We start from the raw sequence: 15,090 nt of genomic DNA, 5'->3' as shown, positions 1-15,090 counted from the left end.
GGGTCGTAGTCAGGGGCAACAGTAGAAGGTCTGGAACACAGGCTTGGGACATACACAAAACGCTTTCACTGGCACAAGGCAACAAGATCCGGCAATGCAGGGAAGGGGAAGTGATGTTATAAAGGCGTGGAGCAGGTGGGAGTAATTACAGTGATTGGGCCAGTGCACTGGCCCTTTAAATCTTAGAGAGCTGGCGCGCGCGTGCCCTAGAGAGCGGAGCCGCGCGCGCGCCAGGACGTGACAGCCGGGGACCGGGACAGGTAAGTAGCTTGGAATGCGATTCGCGAGCGGGCGCGTCCCGCTATGCGAATCGCATCCCCGCCGGCAGTGTCAGTGCAGCGCTCCTGGTCAGTGGGTCTGACCGGGGGGCTGCAGAGAGGAGAACGCCGCGAGCGCTCCGGGGAGGAGCAGGGACCCGGAGCGCTCGGCGTAACAGTAGCATTCCATCATTACTTACTTAGGTGAGGAGAAGGGTGAATCCGGGAAGTTGTGTCCGCTGGCAAGTAGGTGAGGATCAGCAAGGATGAAAAACCATAGGTATTAGAAAGTGTCCACCATTTAGTTCACACAACGCATTTCTGGGAGTGAACCCTTTCATCAGGCGTGATACAATGGGAATGAAGTGGGAAGGTTATATATATACAAGACAGGGCAAATTGACATCAGAACCGGAAAAGATGTATCGGAACAGGTAAAAAGATGTCATATTACTCTTACAGGTTATATAATTAAAATATATGTAAACAGTAAAAAAGTATAATAAAAAGTATATGTATATAAATATTGGTTATTGGTGTGCAGATGATAAAAGAAAAAAAGTGTAAAAATACAGAAAATCATGTAATTGCGAAACTTCGAGCATCTGTTCTCTCAATGCATTCATTAAGGCCCTCCGACCAGAGCATGTTAAAACGGAAAATCCAGAAAGATTCCCTGTGGATGAGACGCTGAAATCGGTAGGTACATCAGTATTAATTGATTCTATAACAGAGCGTGATGCAGTCAGTGTCACCAGTGTGATTTAATGTGATGTGTCTGGAGACACTGTGCTGCATAACATTCATATTAATATTGAGTCAGTGTTTATTCATCCTCATCCGTAAGGGTTGTATGGTCCTACCTATATATTGGATGACACATTTACAAGAGAGGAGGTAGATTACATAAGAGGAGGAGCAATTAAATGGTCTTTTAAAGTTATTATTTCGCCAGTGGAGTAAGAGGATATGCTGGAAGTGTCTTCTGCAGGTATCAATTTGCAGCAAAGGCATCTGGATATACCACATCGGAAAGTGCCATGCAGGGAAGTTTTGGAAGGAATAATAGTAGGTATCTCTTTTAATTTGCTCAGTCTACTAGGTGCTAAATGGTTACGGAGAGTTTTAGCTCTTCTATAAGTAATCGCTGGTTTTACAGGTAATATTTTCTTCAGGATCGAGTCAGATAAAAGCGAGTATTTTATTGGGTGCATTGTTAAAAGTAGTAATAAAATGATATTTTCTTGTGTTTTTTTTTTCATGATTATTAGTCTTCTTATTTTTTCCGTTTTGTTCCACCAAAACCTTCTGAGATAATGTACTAGCTTTTTTAAAAGCAGTACATAAAAACTTTTTGGGGTATCCTTTTTCCACGAATCTTGTCTGTAAAATCTTAGATTGACTAAAAAATCTTCATTTTTGCTGCAATTTTTTCTGATCCTTTGATACTGGCCATATGGGGTGTTTTGGAAAGTGACAACTGATAAAATTCAGGAAACTATTTACATCTACTTTTTTTTAAATGCGTACGTGTTTGAAGATATGGACTCTCATCTTTAAAAATCTCAAGGTCTAAGAAAATTAGGGATGTTTTTGACATATTTGGGGTGAACACCAAACCCCACTCATTATTATTTATGTAGCTTCTTCTTTGGAAGCCTTCCATAAAATGATAAGGTCATCTATACACCTTTTGTAAAACAGGATGCGGGGATCAGTGACATGAAGGGACTCGAAACGCCCCATGAACAAATTAGCGTAACTTGGGGCGAAACGAGTCCCCATGGCACATCCCCGCACCTGCCGAAAAATCTGGTCATTATTAGAAAAAATATTATGACGCAAAATATAAATAATTGGGTCTATTAAAAATTGGGATTGTGTGGTGCTGATGTTTTCATCACCATCTATAAAGTATTTTATTGCACCTTTACCTGATTCCTCCTTAATGTTGGAGTAAAGTGCGCTGACAACAAGGGACAGGAGGAGGGGAACATCCACACTCTGATGAGATTGTAGTTCTTTTATTAACTGAGTTGAGTTTTTTTTTTTTTAAAGTTGGTAAATTAATAACGTATTGTTGTAAAAATAAGTCCACAAAGTGCGAAAGATGGCAGCTAATAGCTCCTACTCTGGAGATAATTGCTCTTCCCGGAGGGTTTGTTTCATCTTTGTGGACTTTGGGCAAATAATAAAAGGTTGGAAGTTGGTAATTTTTTATTTAAAAAAAAAAATCATATTACTTTTTATTTAAAATTGAGGAATCAGCAGCCTTTTTTTTTTTTTACAAAAAATATTATATTACATAAAATACTCAGGGGAAGGGTCATTAGGTAAAATTCCGCCCCCTTTTTCCGCGGGTCTGATAATTAATTCCTTATTATTTTTCAGGCTTTTTAGACCTGATTGTGAGGTTATACAATGTTTCTGGTGAATCCCCAAGTTGTCTGAACTCATTACAGACCATGGAATAAAAAGTCTCCACAAAATTCCCTCTATGTCCTAGTGGGTAAAAAGAAGATTTCTTGTGTACCTCCACGTTTCACAGAGGTGTGCCCAACCGACTGGGAAGATGTGGGGGTATTCTCGGATGTGGAAAGGGTTCATCACTTGTCAAAAGATGATTGCCCTTTTTATTTTCAGAAATGGAAAAAAAGCGTGCAAGGGTTAATTTACGGGTAAAATCATTAAAGATCTAAAAATAACTGGAAAGAATCTGGGGGAGATGAGGGACAAAATTATAATCCTTTTGTCAATAGAGAGATCTCATTCTCCTGTAAAATATGAGTGGAGAGATTCAATAGTTTTACTTTCTGTTCTGAGGGTTGCACCATTTTGGTTCTTTTCTTGCTTGAGTGTCCTCCCCTACATCCACGTGGTCTATTTTTCTTTTTGTGTTTTTTGAGGAGAATGGAGGATTCTGTGTTGAGAATGGGGATATCGGAGTTTGTAGTGATTGTGGTGGTAATGAATTGATATTGTTTTTGGGTGGGAAATATTTTGTTATTGTTTGATGCTTGGGATGTATTAGTGGAACAATTGCAGTGTTATTGGTTAGTAAAGGACAGGAGCATATAAGATACGTTGGTGATAGAATTTTCAAGATTGAATGAATCAGTGGGTGTTTTATGATCAAATGCTGGGACAGGAGCCTTAGGTGATAGAGGAGATGGAGTGGAATGCGTTGTGAGAATGGAAATATTAAAATCGTCCATATTACTTTCCAAAGTGCCTATATTAGTTTTGTTCTTTTTCTTTGTTTAATTTTTTCCCTTTTTTCATTCACTCTTCTGTTTGTTTCCTCCATTTAGTTGCTAGTTTGTAGAGGTTCCGCCGCAACCAGCTCGGCAACCACACACTCAGCGACCGGACGGGTGACAGATGGAGATCGACTCGGTAATTCAGAAGAGTTTCTGAATTGATTTCCACTTTTCCCAGTTTGAGTTAATGTTGGTTCTTATCCCTGATCGGTTATTGGAACCGGCGTTGGTTGGTAGACATCACTAGTCTCTCACACTGCTCTGGTAGGATTTTTCTCCACTCTTCTTCCAGTCTGTTGGGAGTTTCTTGGCCATAACTTTGTCACAAAGGATTTTCCAGAGGTTTTCTATTGGGTATCTATCAATATGGCCATTTCATTCTTTCAAATGTTTTCAGTTTCAAGGAACTGCTTTACCTGTTTTGCTGTGTGACAGGGGGCATTGTCCTGCATGAAAATTGCTGATGATTGAGAACCATGTGTGATGTCCCAGTATGGTATATGGTCCTACAGTCCTGTCAGGTTGAGTCCCTGTACCACTGCAGTGTTCCCCCATAATGTGAATAGGTGGCATATTAAGTGCAAAGGACCTTTGAAGTAGGTCACATGGTTGTTAGTCACATGATAATTGTTTGTCACATGTTTAGGTCATATGTTTGTTAGGCTGGGTTCACACTACGATTTGTAACTACGGTTCCCGTATACGGCTGGGTGGAGGGGGCGGGGCTTAATCACGGCGCCAGCACTCAGCCGTATAGGGGAACCGTTTTTAATGCATGTCTATGAGCCGACCGGAGTGAACCGCAGCCTCCGGTCGGCTGTGTTTTCGGCCGTATGCGGTTTCCCGACCGCAGGCAAAAACGTGGTCGACCACGATTTTGCCTGCGGTCGGGAAACCGCATATGGCCGAAAAAGCAGCCGACCGGAGGCTGCGGTTCACTCCGGTCGGCTCATAGACATGCATTAAATACGGTTCCCCTATACGGCTGAGTGCGGGCACCGCAATTAAGCCCCGCCCCCCCTCCTCCCAGCCGTATACGGGAACCGTAGTTACAAATCGTAGTGTGAACCCAGCCTTACTCAGAGAGCACCAGGTGACCAGGTGGCCCACAGTTGGCCTATGGGCTCCTTGTTCAGCCCCCTTTATAAGAGGGGGAGGTACTACAATCTCTCTCTTGTGTTTCACTTTCTGCTAAGGTCAAGTCCAGTCCAGACGTCTCAGAGCTATTGTCCAGCACATCTAGAGGCCTCAAGCCTAAATTACAGCCACAAGTCATCAAGTTAAGTCATCTCTGTCTGCTGTCACTATCTTCAGTCAAGTCAAGTCTATTATATAAAGAAAAATATATAACCAATCCTTCTAGAATTTTACCCCAAAGGGTACACAATGAATTCCAAAATAATATAGAGATGCTTCAATTTATATACATTTTATTAAACATATATAAAACAATTATATAAAATTACTCTAATCCTGGCACAGATATGATAAAGCTGAATATTCCACTGGGCCCAGGTGGTATTAATCGCCTAAAAAAGGAAGACTTTATATTCTGGCAACCATAAAATATATAAAAAAATTTATAAAAAATACCAGTCTGGAAAAAGATATTATGTCCTTCTCTGATGCAGCTGATGCAATATATCTTCGCAGTAAATATATGAACAGATAATATATCCACTGTGTGGTTACTTGTTTCAGTCTTTTTGACTAATACAGGCTTTGGACTGATCTGTATTGAGTACTGCTGGTACAATGTATCTCACCCGCTCCTGACGCTCGATGTTAACTCCGTCCACCACACGCCGGCTGCACTGGCACAGGGCTGTCACTTGTGCAGGGGTGGGTTTGGCACAAGGTCCCCAGTGGCCTCCGTGTTGCTCCTGTGATGAAATTGCAGGGCGGGCACAGCGCTGGCGTCCCTCGTGGTGGATAGTAATGGAGAATAAGGTGTTCTCAGGGCGAGTGGAAGATGGATCTTTCCCAGCAGGTTCGGGTTGGTGGCAAATCACGGTGGAAGTCCGGACCAGACTGCAGCTGCGGTGGTTGTTGCTTACAATAAATCGTAAGTTTCTATGCCAGGTTCACACCGTCAGTATATTGCAAGGTGCGGTAATTTACCTAGACGCGTTTCAGGGTTCTTTTGCTATATTGCAGGACGCTTTCTTCAGTAGGAAAAATAAACAGTGTATTGAAGCTTCTCTTATGGATCATTTATATATGGTGGTTAACATTTGGAGCTAATTAATTAAAGGATCAGAGATAATATCTGGCCTGGATTACACATCTAAAGCCAATATCCATTGATCCAGTTCAGACTGGGTGATAACGTTTATATTCACATATATGTATATTATGTTAGAGGAGAGCAGTTAAACAGCAGCTTAGATTGTTCTACTACAAACACGGAAATATAAATGGTTGCGAACCTAAATTGAACAATTCTGAGTTTGCATAATTTTCTATAGAACCGCATCCATCTGATTGCATGCAAAAAAAACTACATATTTACAATGTAACAATATTATCAGTGAATGCATATTACTTAAAAATAATAAAGAAATAACAATAATAAAGCATATTCATATATTCTTATACACGTTTTGAATGAAAATAAATAAACAAATAAAATAAAAAATAAATAAAATAGAAAAAAAATAGAAAAAATAGAAAAATTTATATACAGTATATATATATTTAGTGATAATATTAAAAAATAAAAATAAATAAATATGTATATGAGTGAAAAAAAAAATTAAGGATAAGATAAAATAAATTAAATGGATGACATGAAATAATAAGAAATGAAAATAATGATGAAAATAAAATGTGTAAATATAGAAATAAAAATGAAAATAAAAATGAAAATAGAAAAAATAAATAAAAAAAATAAAAGATAAAAAATAATAAAAAATAAAAATGAAAAAATAAAATATAAAAAAGAAGAAAATAAAAATAAAATTAAAATAGAAATAAATATAAAAAATTAAAATAAAAAAATTAAAAAGAATAACAAATTAAAATATGTACAATGTAAATGATAAATGAAAAAATTTAAAAATTAAAATTTTAAAAATAAAAAATTGGATTAAACATTAAAAATTAAAATAATATTACAAAGTAGCAAAGTGGACATTGTGTAACATATTGGGGATGGAGATAACTTTCTTGGTGAGGTGAGAGGCGTCGATTAGGCAGGCAGTGTCCCCCCACATTAGGCAGGCAGTGTCCCCCCACATTAGGCAGGCAGTGTTCCCCCACATTAGGCAGGCAGTGTTCCCCCACATTAGGCAGGCAGTGTTCCCCCACATTATGTAGGCCAGTGGTCTTCAACCTGCGGACCTCCAGATGTTGCAAAACTACAACTCCCAGCATGCCCAGACAGCCAACGGCTGTCCAGGCATACTGGGAGTTGTAGTTTTGCAACATCTGGAGGTCCACAGGTTGAAGACCACTGATGTAGGCAGCGTTCCCCCACAGACATACAGCCTCCAGCCATATACAGTGTATGGCTGGAGGCTGTATGCCTGTGTACTGCCCACTTCAGTGCTCTGACCACCGCGTCTTCCTCCTTCACTATCCTCCGGTCCTCGACGCCTTTGTTTCCATGGGCGCACGCACGTCCCGGCGTGCGCTATGTCCCAGCGGCCCTGCGTTTTTAAACTTAACGCGGGGCCGCAGGGAGTGAATAGTGATGGGGGGAATTTCCCCATTGCTACAGGATGGGCAAACACCGGCTCTGCTCGGGGCCCCAGGCCAGCTTGGGGGCCCCAAGCAATTGCTTGGTTTGCCTGTCCTCCCCCGCCGAACCCCCGGAACTGACTCACCGAACCCCTGTGGTTCAATCGAACCCAGGTTAAGAACCACTGTCCTAGAGCATTAAACAAACGTTCCTATCATGTTTTCATAGTAGTTGCTGATGACTGTAATCTTCAGAAAATTAGGTTATAAAACTTCCCGCGCTGTATGCAAATGCAGCTCAAGTAGTCCCCTGGGCGGTGCAGAGTTTGCAAGTAGTCACAGTGGCCAGGGCTGTAATCACACCCCTCCTGTCTTAAACATGCCTACATGGGGGGGATTAACAGCCTGGGCAAGAAGAAATCTTCATCTCTACAACAAGTCTACCGCAGGCCCCAGAATCATAACAAGCTCTGCATGGCAAGCCCTCTTGTCTGCAGACTGCTGCACTGCCTCTGGGTCCTAGCGCTGCCAGGTTCTTCCCCTCAGCAGCAGCCTCAGACTGTATACAGCTGATCAGCAGGGACAGACAGTGCTGAACAGCTTTCCTTTCATTTAAGGTAGATTGTTTAATAAAAATTTAGCTAGAGGTTCCTTCCTACTAACTCCCAGTATTATCATGTGGAGAGTTGTAATTTTGAAACAGCTGGAGGCACTCTGAATGGGAAACACTGGCTTATCATATTACCCAGTGTCTGGGTAACTATGGAATCATTGCTGCAAAACTACAACTCCCAGCATGCCTGGACAGTCTTTGGCTATGCAGAAATGCTGGGAGTTGCAGTACAAATCAAAGCGGGAAAAAACGACCCTCATACATCCCCATATATAGAAAAATAAAAGTTAGAGGGATCAGAATAGTACAATGTTATATTTTTGTATAGTTCCCCCACATTAGGTTGGCAGTATAGTCCCCCCTCATTAGGTTAGCAGTATGTTCCCCCACATTAGGTTGTAGTTCCCCCACATTAGGTTGGCAGTATAGTTACCACACATTAGGTTGTAGTTCCCCCACATTAGGGTGGCAGTATAGTTCCCCCACATTAGGTTGGCAGTATGTTCCCCCACATTAGGTTGGCAGTATAGTTCCCCCCACATTAGGCTGGCAGTATGTTCCCCCACATTAGGTTGTAGTTCCCCCACATTAGGTTGATAGTACAGTTCCCCCACATTAGGTTGTAGTTCCCCCACATTAGGTAGGCAGTATGTTCCCCCACATTAGGTTGTAGTTCCCCCCCACATTAGGCTGGCAGTATAGTTCCCCCACGTTAGGTTGTAGTTCCCCCACATTAGGTTGGCAGTATAGTTCTACCACATTAGGTTGGCAGAATAGTTCCCCCCACATTAGGTAGGCAGTATGTTCCCACACATTAGGTAGGCAGTATGTTCCCCCACATTAGGTTGTAGTTCCCCCCACATTAGGCTGGCAGTATAGTTCCTCCACGTTAGGTTGTAGTTCCCCCACATTAGGTTGGCAGTATAGTTCCACCACATTAGGTTGGCAGTATAGTTCCCAAACATTAGGTTGTAGTTCCCCCACATTAGGTTGGCAGTATAGTTCCCCCACATTAGGCTGGCAGTATAGTTCCCCCACATTAGGTTGTAGTTCCCCACATTAGGTTGGCAGTATGTTCCCCCTCATTAGGTTGTAGTTCCCCCACATTAGGTTGGCAGTATAGTTCCCCCCACATTAGGTTATAGTTCCCCTACATTAGGTTGCCAGTATAGTTCCCCCACATTAGGTTGGCAGTATGTTCCCCCACATTAGGTTGTAGTCCCCCCCCCCATTAGGTAGACAGTATGTTCCCCCACATTAGGTTGTAGTTCCCCCCACATTAGGCTGGCAGTATAGTTCCCCCACATTAGGTTGTAGTTCCCCCACATTAGGTTGGCAGTATAGCTCCACCACATTAGGTTGGCAGTATAGTTCCCCCACATTAGGTTGTAGTTCCCCCACATTAGGTTGGCAGCATAGTTCCCCCACATTAGGTTGGCAGTATAGTTCCCCCACAGACTCCGCGAAAGGCATATTTTTCGCCTACCCGGGACTCCCCCTTTCCCCTTGCTCCCCAATAAAGACATCACAACTATGAACGTTATTAAGTGGACATGGTGGTCGGCCAGAGCTTTATTATAAATACCTTTTAACAACCGTAACAATTAACCACCAACCTTCCGTAGGTTGGTAACCTGCCAGGAAGCTCATTGCCAGCCGCCGGCCTAAGCCGCCGGGCAACTCAGCCATCCATCTCCATTAATAATTACCGACTCCTGTACCGCCAGCTGTGACTTAAGAATATAAGGAAACGACCAGATGCAAAATCCCGTCAAGTGCAAATTGAAACCTGCCACGAGAGCAGCAACAAATTAAGAACAAAAAACAACGAGAAGGATAAAATACAGTCCACAAGCTCTAAAACATACCTCTCCATCCAAAATAATTAAACAAGTCCCATTTTTTATTTATTTTTTTATAAACATATAAATAACTTTATTATAATATTCTTTTTTTTTTTATGCTTTTTTTTTTTTTATTAAACATTAAACATTTTTTTTTTAAAGGGAAAAGTACAATATACAGGAGAACAGGAAAAAACAAGAAAACAGGAAACTGGAAAAAACAGGGGAGAGGGCGGGGAACTCCTGTTGGACACCACGGTAAGAGAAAGTGGGAAAGGAACAGCTTGCCTATATCTTCCCCTATAGCCATCCCCTTCCTGTATAACTTCCCACCAAAGTTAACCCCTTCAGCTAAGGGAGGGGGGAAAAGGGGGCTTCTCTAACTAGGGGGAGGGGTTCCACCTACATCCTTTGCCCAGTCCGTACCACCTAGCCCTAACACGGCCCGGTGGCACCCATTAGGTTGGCAGTATAGTTCCCCCACGTTAGGTTGTAGTTCCCCCACATTAGGTTGACAGTATAGTTCCCCAACATTAGGTTGGCAGTATGTTCCCCCACATTAGGTTGTAGCCCCCCCCCCCCATTAGATAGACAGTATGTTCCCCCACATTAGGTTGTAGTTCCCCCCACATTAGGCTGGCAGTATAGTTCCCCCACATTAGGTTGTAGTTCCCCCACATTAGGTAGGCAGTATAGTTCCACCACATTAGGTTGGCATTATAGTTCCCCCACATTAGGTTGTAGTTCCCCCACATTAGGTTGGCAGCATAGTTCCCCCACATTAGGTTGAAAGTATAGTTCCCCCACATTAGGTTGGCAGTGTAGTTCCCCCACATTAGGTTGTAGTTCCCCCACATTAGGTTGACAGTATAGTTCCCCCACATTAGGTTGGCAGTATGTTCCCCCACATTAGATTGTAGTTCCCCCTGCCCATTAGGTAGAAAGTATGTTCCCCCACATTAGGTTGTAGTTCCCCCCACATTAGGCTGGCAGTATAGTTCCCCCACATTAGGTTGTAGTTCCCCCTCATTAGGTTGGCAGCATAGTTCCCCCACATTAGGTTGGCAGTATAGTTACCCCACATTAGGCTGGCAGTATAGTTACCCCCACATTAGGCTGGCAGTATAGTTCCCCCGCATTAGGCTGGCAGTATAGTTCCCCCGCATTAGGTTGTAGGTCCCCCACATTAGGTTGGCAGTATAGTCCCCCCCCCCCCCACATTAGGCTGGCAGTATAGTTCCCCCACGTTTTTAAAGTTAACGCGGGGCCGCAGAAAGGTAACCGGCACATCCTTGTGTCCCAAAAAGATCTTTTGGGACACAGGGATTTCCCGAATGTGACGGGGGCCCCCTGCAGGCAGCTCAGTGGAAGCCCGCAGGGGGCCTCCTGGGGGTTGGGGGCCCTGGGCAATTGCCCAGTTTGCCCCGCCTTAACGCCAGCCCTGATCCTGGTCCGTCCCTACGTAAATCCCTAATTTTGGCCTAAAATGGGCATGGCGCTCTCTCACTCTGGAGCCCTGTTGTATTTCAATGCAACAGTTTAGGGCCACATATGGGGTATTTCTGTACTCAGGAGAAATTGCCTTACAAATTTTGGGGGGCTTTTTCTTCTTTTACGCCTTGTGAAAAGGAAAAGTTGGGATCTACACCAACATGTTAGTGAAAAAAAATTTTTTTTACACTACACTATCATGCTGGTGTTGCCCCATATCTTTTTTTTTTCACAAAAGGTAAAAGGAGAAAAAGACCCCCAAAATTTGTAACACTAATAGTACAGAAATACCCACAATGTGGATGAAAAGTGCTCTACGGGCGCAAAACATGGCTCAGGAGTGAGAGCGCACCATGTACATTTGAGGCCTAAATTGGTGAATTGCACAGGAGTGGCTGTTAGTTGACAAACGCAAAAAAAAAAACACATGTGACTCCATTTCGGAAACTACACCCCTCAAGGAAGGTAATAAGGGGTACTGCAAGCCTCAAAGGCCCACAGGTATTACACAAATTTTGCATTAAAAATTTAAAAATGCATTTAAAAATGAAAAATGTTATTTTATTTCTACTACTGGTGTTACCCCAAATTTTTTATTTTCACAAAGGGTAATAAGAGAAAAAGCTCCCCAAAATTTGTAACCCCATTTTATTCTGAGTATGGAAATACCCCATATGTGGAAGTAAAGTGCTCTGCGGGCGCACTACAATAATCAGAAGAGAGTATTTGGTAGAAATTTGGTTTTTGGAGTGAGAATTTGGTTGGAATTGAAGGCCATGTGCGTTTGCAAAGCCCCCATGCTGTCAGAACAGTGAATCACCCCACATGTGACCAAATTTTGGAAAACTACACCACTCACAGAATGTAATAAGGGGAGCAGTGAACATTGTGCACCGCCCCCCAGGTGTCTGACAGATTTTTTGAACAGTGGTCCGTGAAAATGAAAAATTTTATTTTAATAAAGTAAAAGCTTCCCAGCAGCTCAGTCGGGCTGATCGGGACTATCGCAATAAAATCCCGATGTCCCGATCAGCTAGGACGCGAGCGGAGGCCCCCTTACCTTGCTCCTTCATGTCCGATCGGTGTTTGATTGCTCCAAGCCTGAGCTACAGGCTTGAGCAATCAACCCCCTATTACGCTGATCCATGCAAAGCTATGGCTTTGCAGGGATCAGGGTAAAGGATCAGTGTGTGCAGTGTTATAGCCCACTATGGGAGCTATAACACTGCAAAAAAAAAAAAGTTAATTTTTTTTTTATAAAGGTCATTTAACCCCTTTTCTAATAGAAGTTTGAATCACCAACCTTTTCCCATTAAAAAAAAAAACCTGTGTAAATAAAAATTAACATATGTGGTATCCCCGCGTGCGTAAATGTCTGAACTATAAAAATATATCATTAATTAAACTGCACGGTCAATGGCGTACGCGCATAAAAATTCAAAAGTCCAAAATAGCGTATTTTTGGTCACTTTTTATATTATAATAAAAGGAATAATGGTACTGATAAAAACTTCAGTACACGGCGCAGAAAATGCCCATATGCAGAAAAATAAAGAAGTTATAGGGGTCAGAAGATGACCATTTTAAACGTATAAATTTTCCTGCATGTAGTTATGATTTTTTTCAGAAGTACGACAAAATCAAACCTATATAAGTAGGGTATCATTTTAATTGTATGGACCTACAGAATAATGATAAGCTGTCATTTTTACCAAAAAATGCACTGCATAGAAACGGAAACCCACAAAATTTACAAAATGACATTTTTTTAGAAGGTGATGAGGAAAAAATTAAAATGCAAAAACGGAAAAACGGTTAAAAAACAAATTTTTCATTTTCTCGTCTCACTTTAACAAAAGTTTGTCAATCACCTGTGATGTGTAAAGGCTCATTGTACCCCTTGTTACATTCCTGGAGGGGTGTAGTTTCTCAGATAGTATGCCATGTCTTTTTTATTTTTGCTGTTATGGCACCATGGGGGCTTCCGAAATGTGACCCCCAAAACCATTTCAGCAAAATTCGCTTTCCCAAATCCCATTGTCGCTCCTTCCCTTCTGAGCCCTCTAGTGCACCCACAGAGCACTTGACATCCACCTATGAGGTATTTCCTTACTAGAGAGAAATTTGGTTACACATTTTGTGGGTCTTTTTTGCCTTTTACCCCTTTTAAAAAATAAAAGGGATATTATGGAGGGGCCCTTACTCTTGATATTTCCATCCTTAGGTCAGTGGCCCAATGGCGTTTAACCCCTTACATTCCTCAGTTACTTATTCAAAATGTAGAAAATTTATATAGTTGGCAAGGTTGGCGCTTGCTTTCCTGCCAATCCACTGTTTGGGCCAGGCTGGATGCAGTTGGGCATTACGCAGGGACCTTAGTCTTTATATTTCCACCCTTAGGTTAGTGGCCCAACAGCGTTTAACCGCGTATTATCCCTTCAGTTTTACAAAATACTGAAAATGTATATAGTTGGCAAGGTTGGCGCTTGCTTTCCTGCCAATCCACTGTTTGGGCCAGGCTGGATGCAGTTGGGTATTACGCAGGGACCTTAGTCTTTATATTTCCACCCTTAGGTTAGTGGCCCAACAGCGTTTAACCGCGTATTATCCCTTCAGTTTTACAAAATACTGAAAATGTATATAGTTGGCAAGGTTGGCACCTGTTTTATTGCCTATTCCCAGTTTGTGCCAGGCTGGATACAGTTAGATATAATGCACATGCCCTTACTCTTCATATTTCAGTGGCTCAAGGGCATTTCATAAATTCCTCAGTTACTTATTTGAAACGCATAAGTTCTCATATACCTTTTTGTATAATATCGTTTTTTTCTTCAGCAAAAACACAAACAATTTAGATTTTTTTTCTGAACCTGATTGTTCCCAAATATTATTCAACATTTATGTAAATAAACTGACAGAGGAAAAAAAGAGAAGAAAAGGTTTATTTGTCAAAGAACTGTACAGTGGTCCCTCAAGTTACAATATTAATTGGTTCCAGGATGACCATTGTATGTTGAAACCATTGTATGTTGAGGCCATAACTCTATTGAAACCTGGTAATTGGTTCTGAAGCCACCAAAAATGTCATCCAAAAATAAGAAAAAAAGTGAGTATTAAAGATAAATAAGTAGATAACCAATATAGATAAAGCAAATCCTTACATATAAAAGTAAGAAAGATCTGCTGGGAGCTGTAAATCACGGTCTATGTCAGTGTTTCCCAACCAGGGAGCCTCCTGCTGTAGCAAAACTACAACTCCCAGCATGCCCGGACAGCCGAAGGCTGTCCGGGCATGCTGGGAGATGTAGTTTTGCAACAGCTGGAGGCACCCTGCTTGGGAAACACTGGTATATGTAGAGGACAGGAGCTTCTTCAGGGTCCTGTACAGTACACACAATGGTGGAGATTTATCAAAACCCGTCCAGAGGAAAAGTTGCCCATAGCAACCAATCAGATCGCTTCTTTCACTTTTAACAAGGACTTTGCAAAATGAAAGAAGTGATCTGATTGGTTGCTATGGGCAACTTTTCCTCTGGACAGGTTTTGATAAATCTCCCCCAATGTCCTAAAAATGTAACATGGAGCCGCCCTCAACTGGAAAAGGAGCAGCTAACCCTGGTACAGGTAAAGAGTACAGAACATGTAATACCACCCTGTACTGTAGGGGGCGCTACCAGACACCAGTCAGTGCATACACTTCAGTAATACAGGGGTTTTACCAGTGAATGTCTATTCTGATTGGTCGGTTCTTCCAGCCATTTACATGTTTCACAGATCTGGACTGTCTGTACATTGTATGTTGAGTCTGGTTTCAAGTTACAATGGTCCAGAAAAGACCATTGTATGTTGAAACAATTGTATGTTGAGGGATCACTGTATAAGAAAACGCTCGAATAAGAAGCTGGTCTTTATGCAGTGCAATGGTAACCAGCCGGAGTCTCATT

The 15,090-nt window shown here is 42.0% G+C and overlaps 1 protein-coding gene across 1 annotated transcript in view; it reads right to left on the bottom strand.

Moving 5' to 3' along the window:
* LOC130361086 (WD repeat-containing protein 49-like) overlaps window positions 1-9,445 on the bottom strand; it is a 64,192-nt gene extending 54,747 nt beyond the window's left edge. The window contains exon 1 of the mRNA XM_056563655.1: window positions 9,397-9,445. The gene's annotated coding sequence lies outside the window, so the exon portion shown is untranslated. The remainder of the gene's footprint in view (window positions 1-9,396) is intronic.
* Window positions 9,446-15,090: the final 5,645 nt, after the last annotated feature.

Source organism: Hyla sarda, chromosome 1 (assembly GCF_029499605.1).
Source record: "Hyla sarda isolate aHylSar1 chromosome 1, aHylSar1.hap1, whole genome shotgun sequence".
Lineage (NCBI taxonomy): Eukaryota > Metazoa > Chordata > Amphibia > Anura > Hylidae > Hyla > Hyla sarda.
The sequence above is the reverse complement of the archived record's forward strand: the minus strand, read 5'-3'. Positions and strand labels throughout refer to the sequence as shown.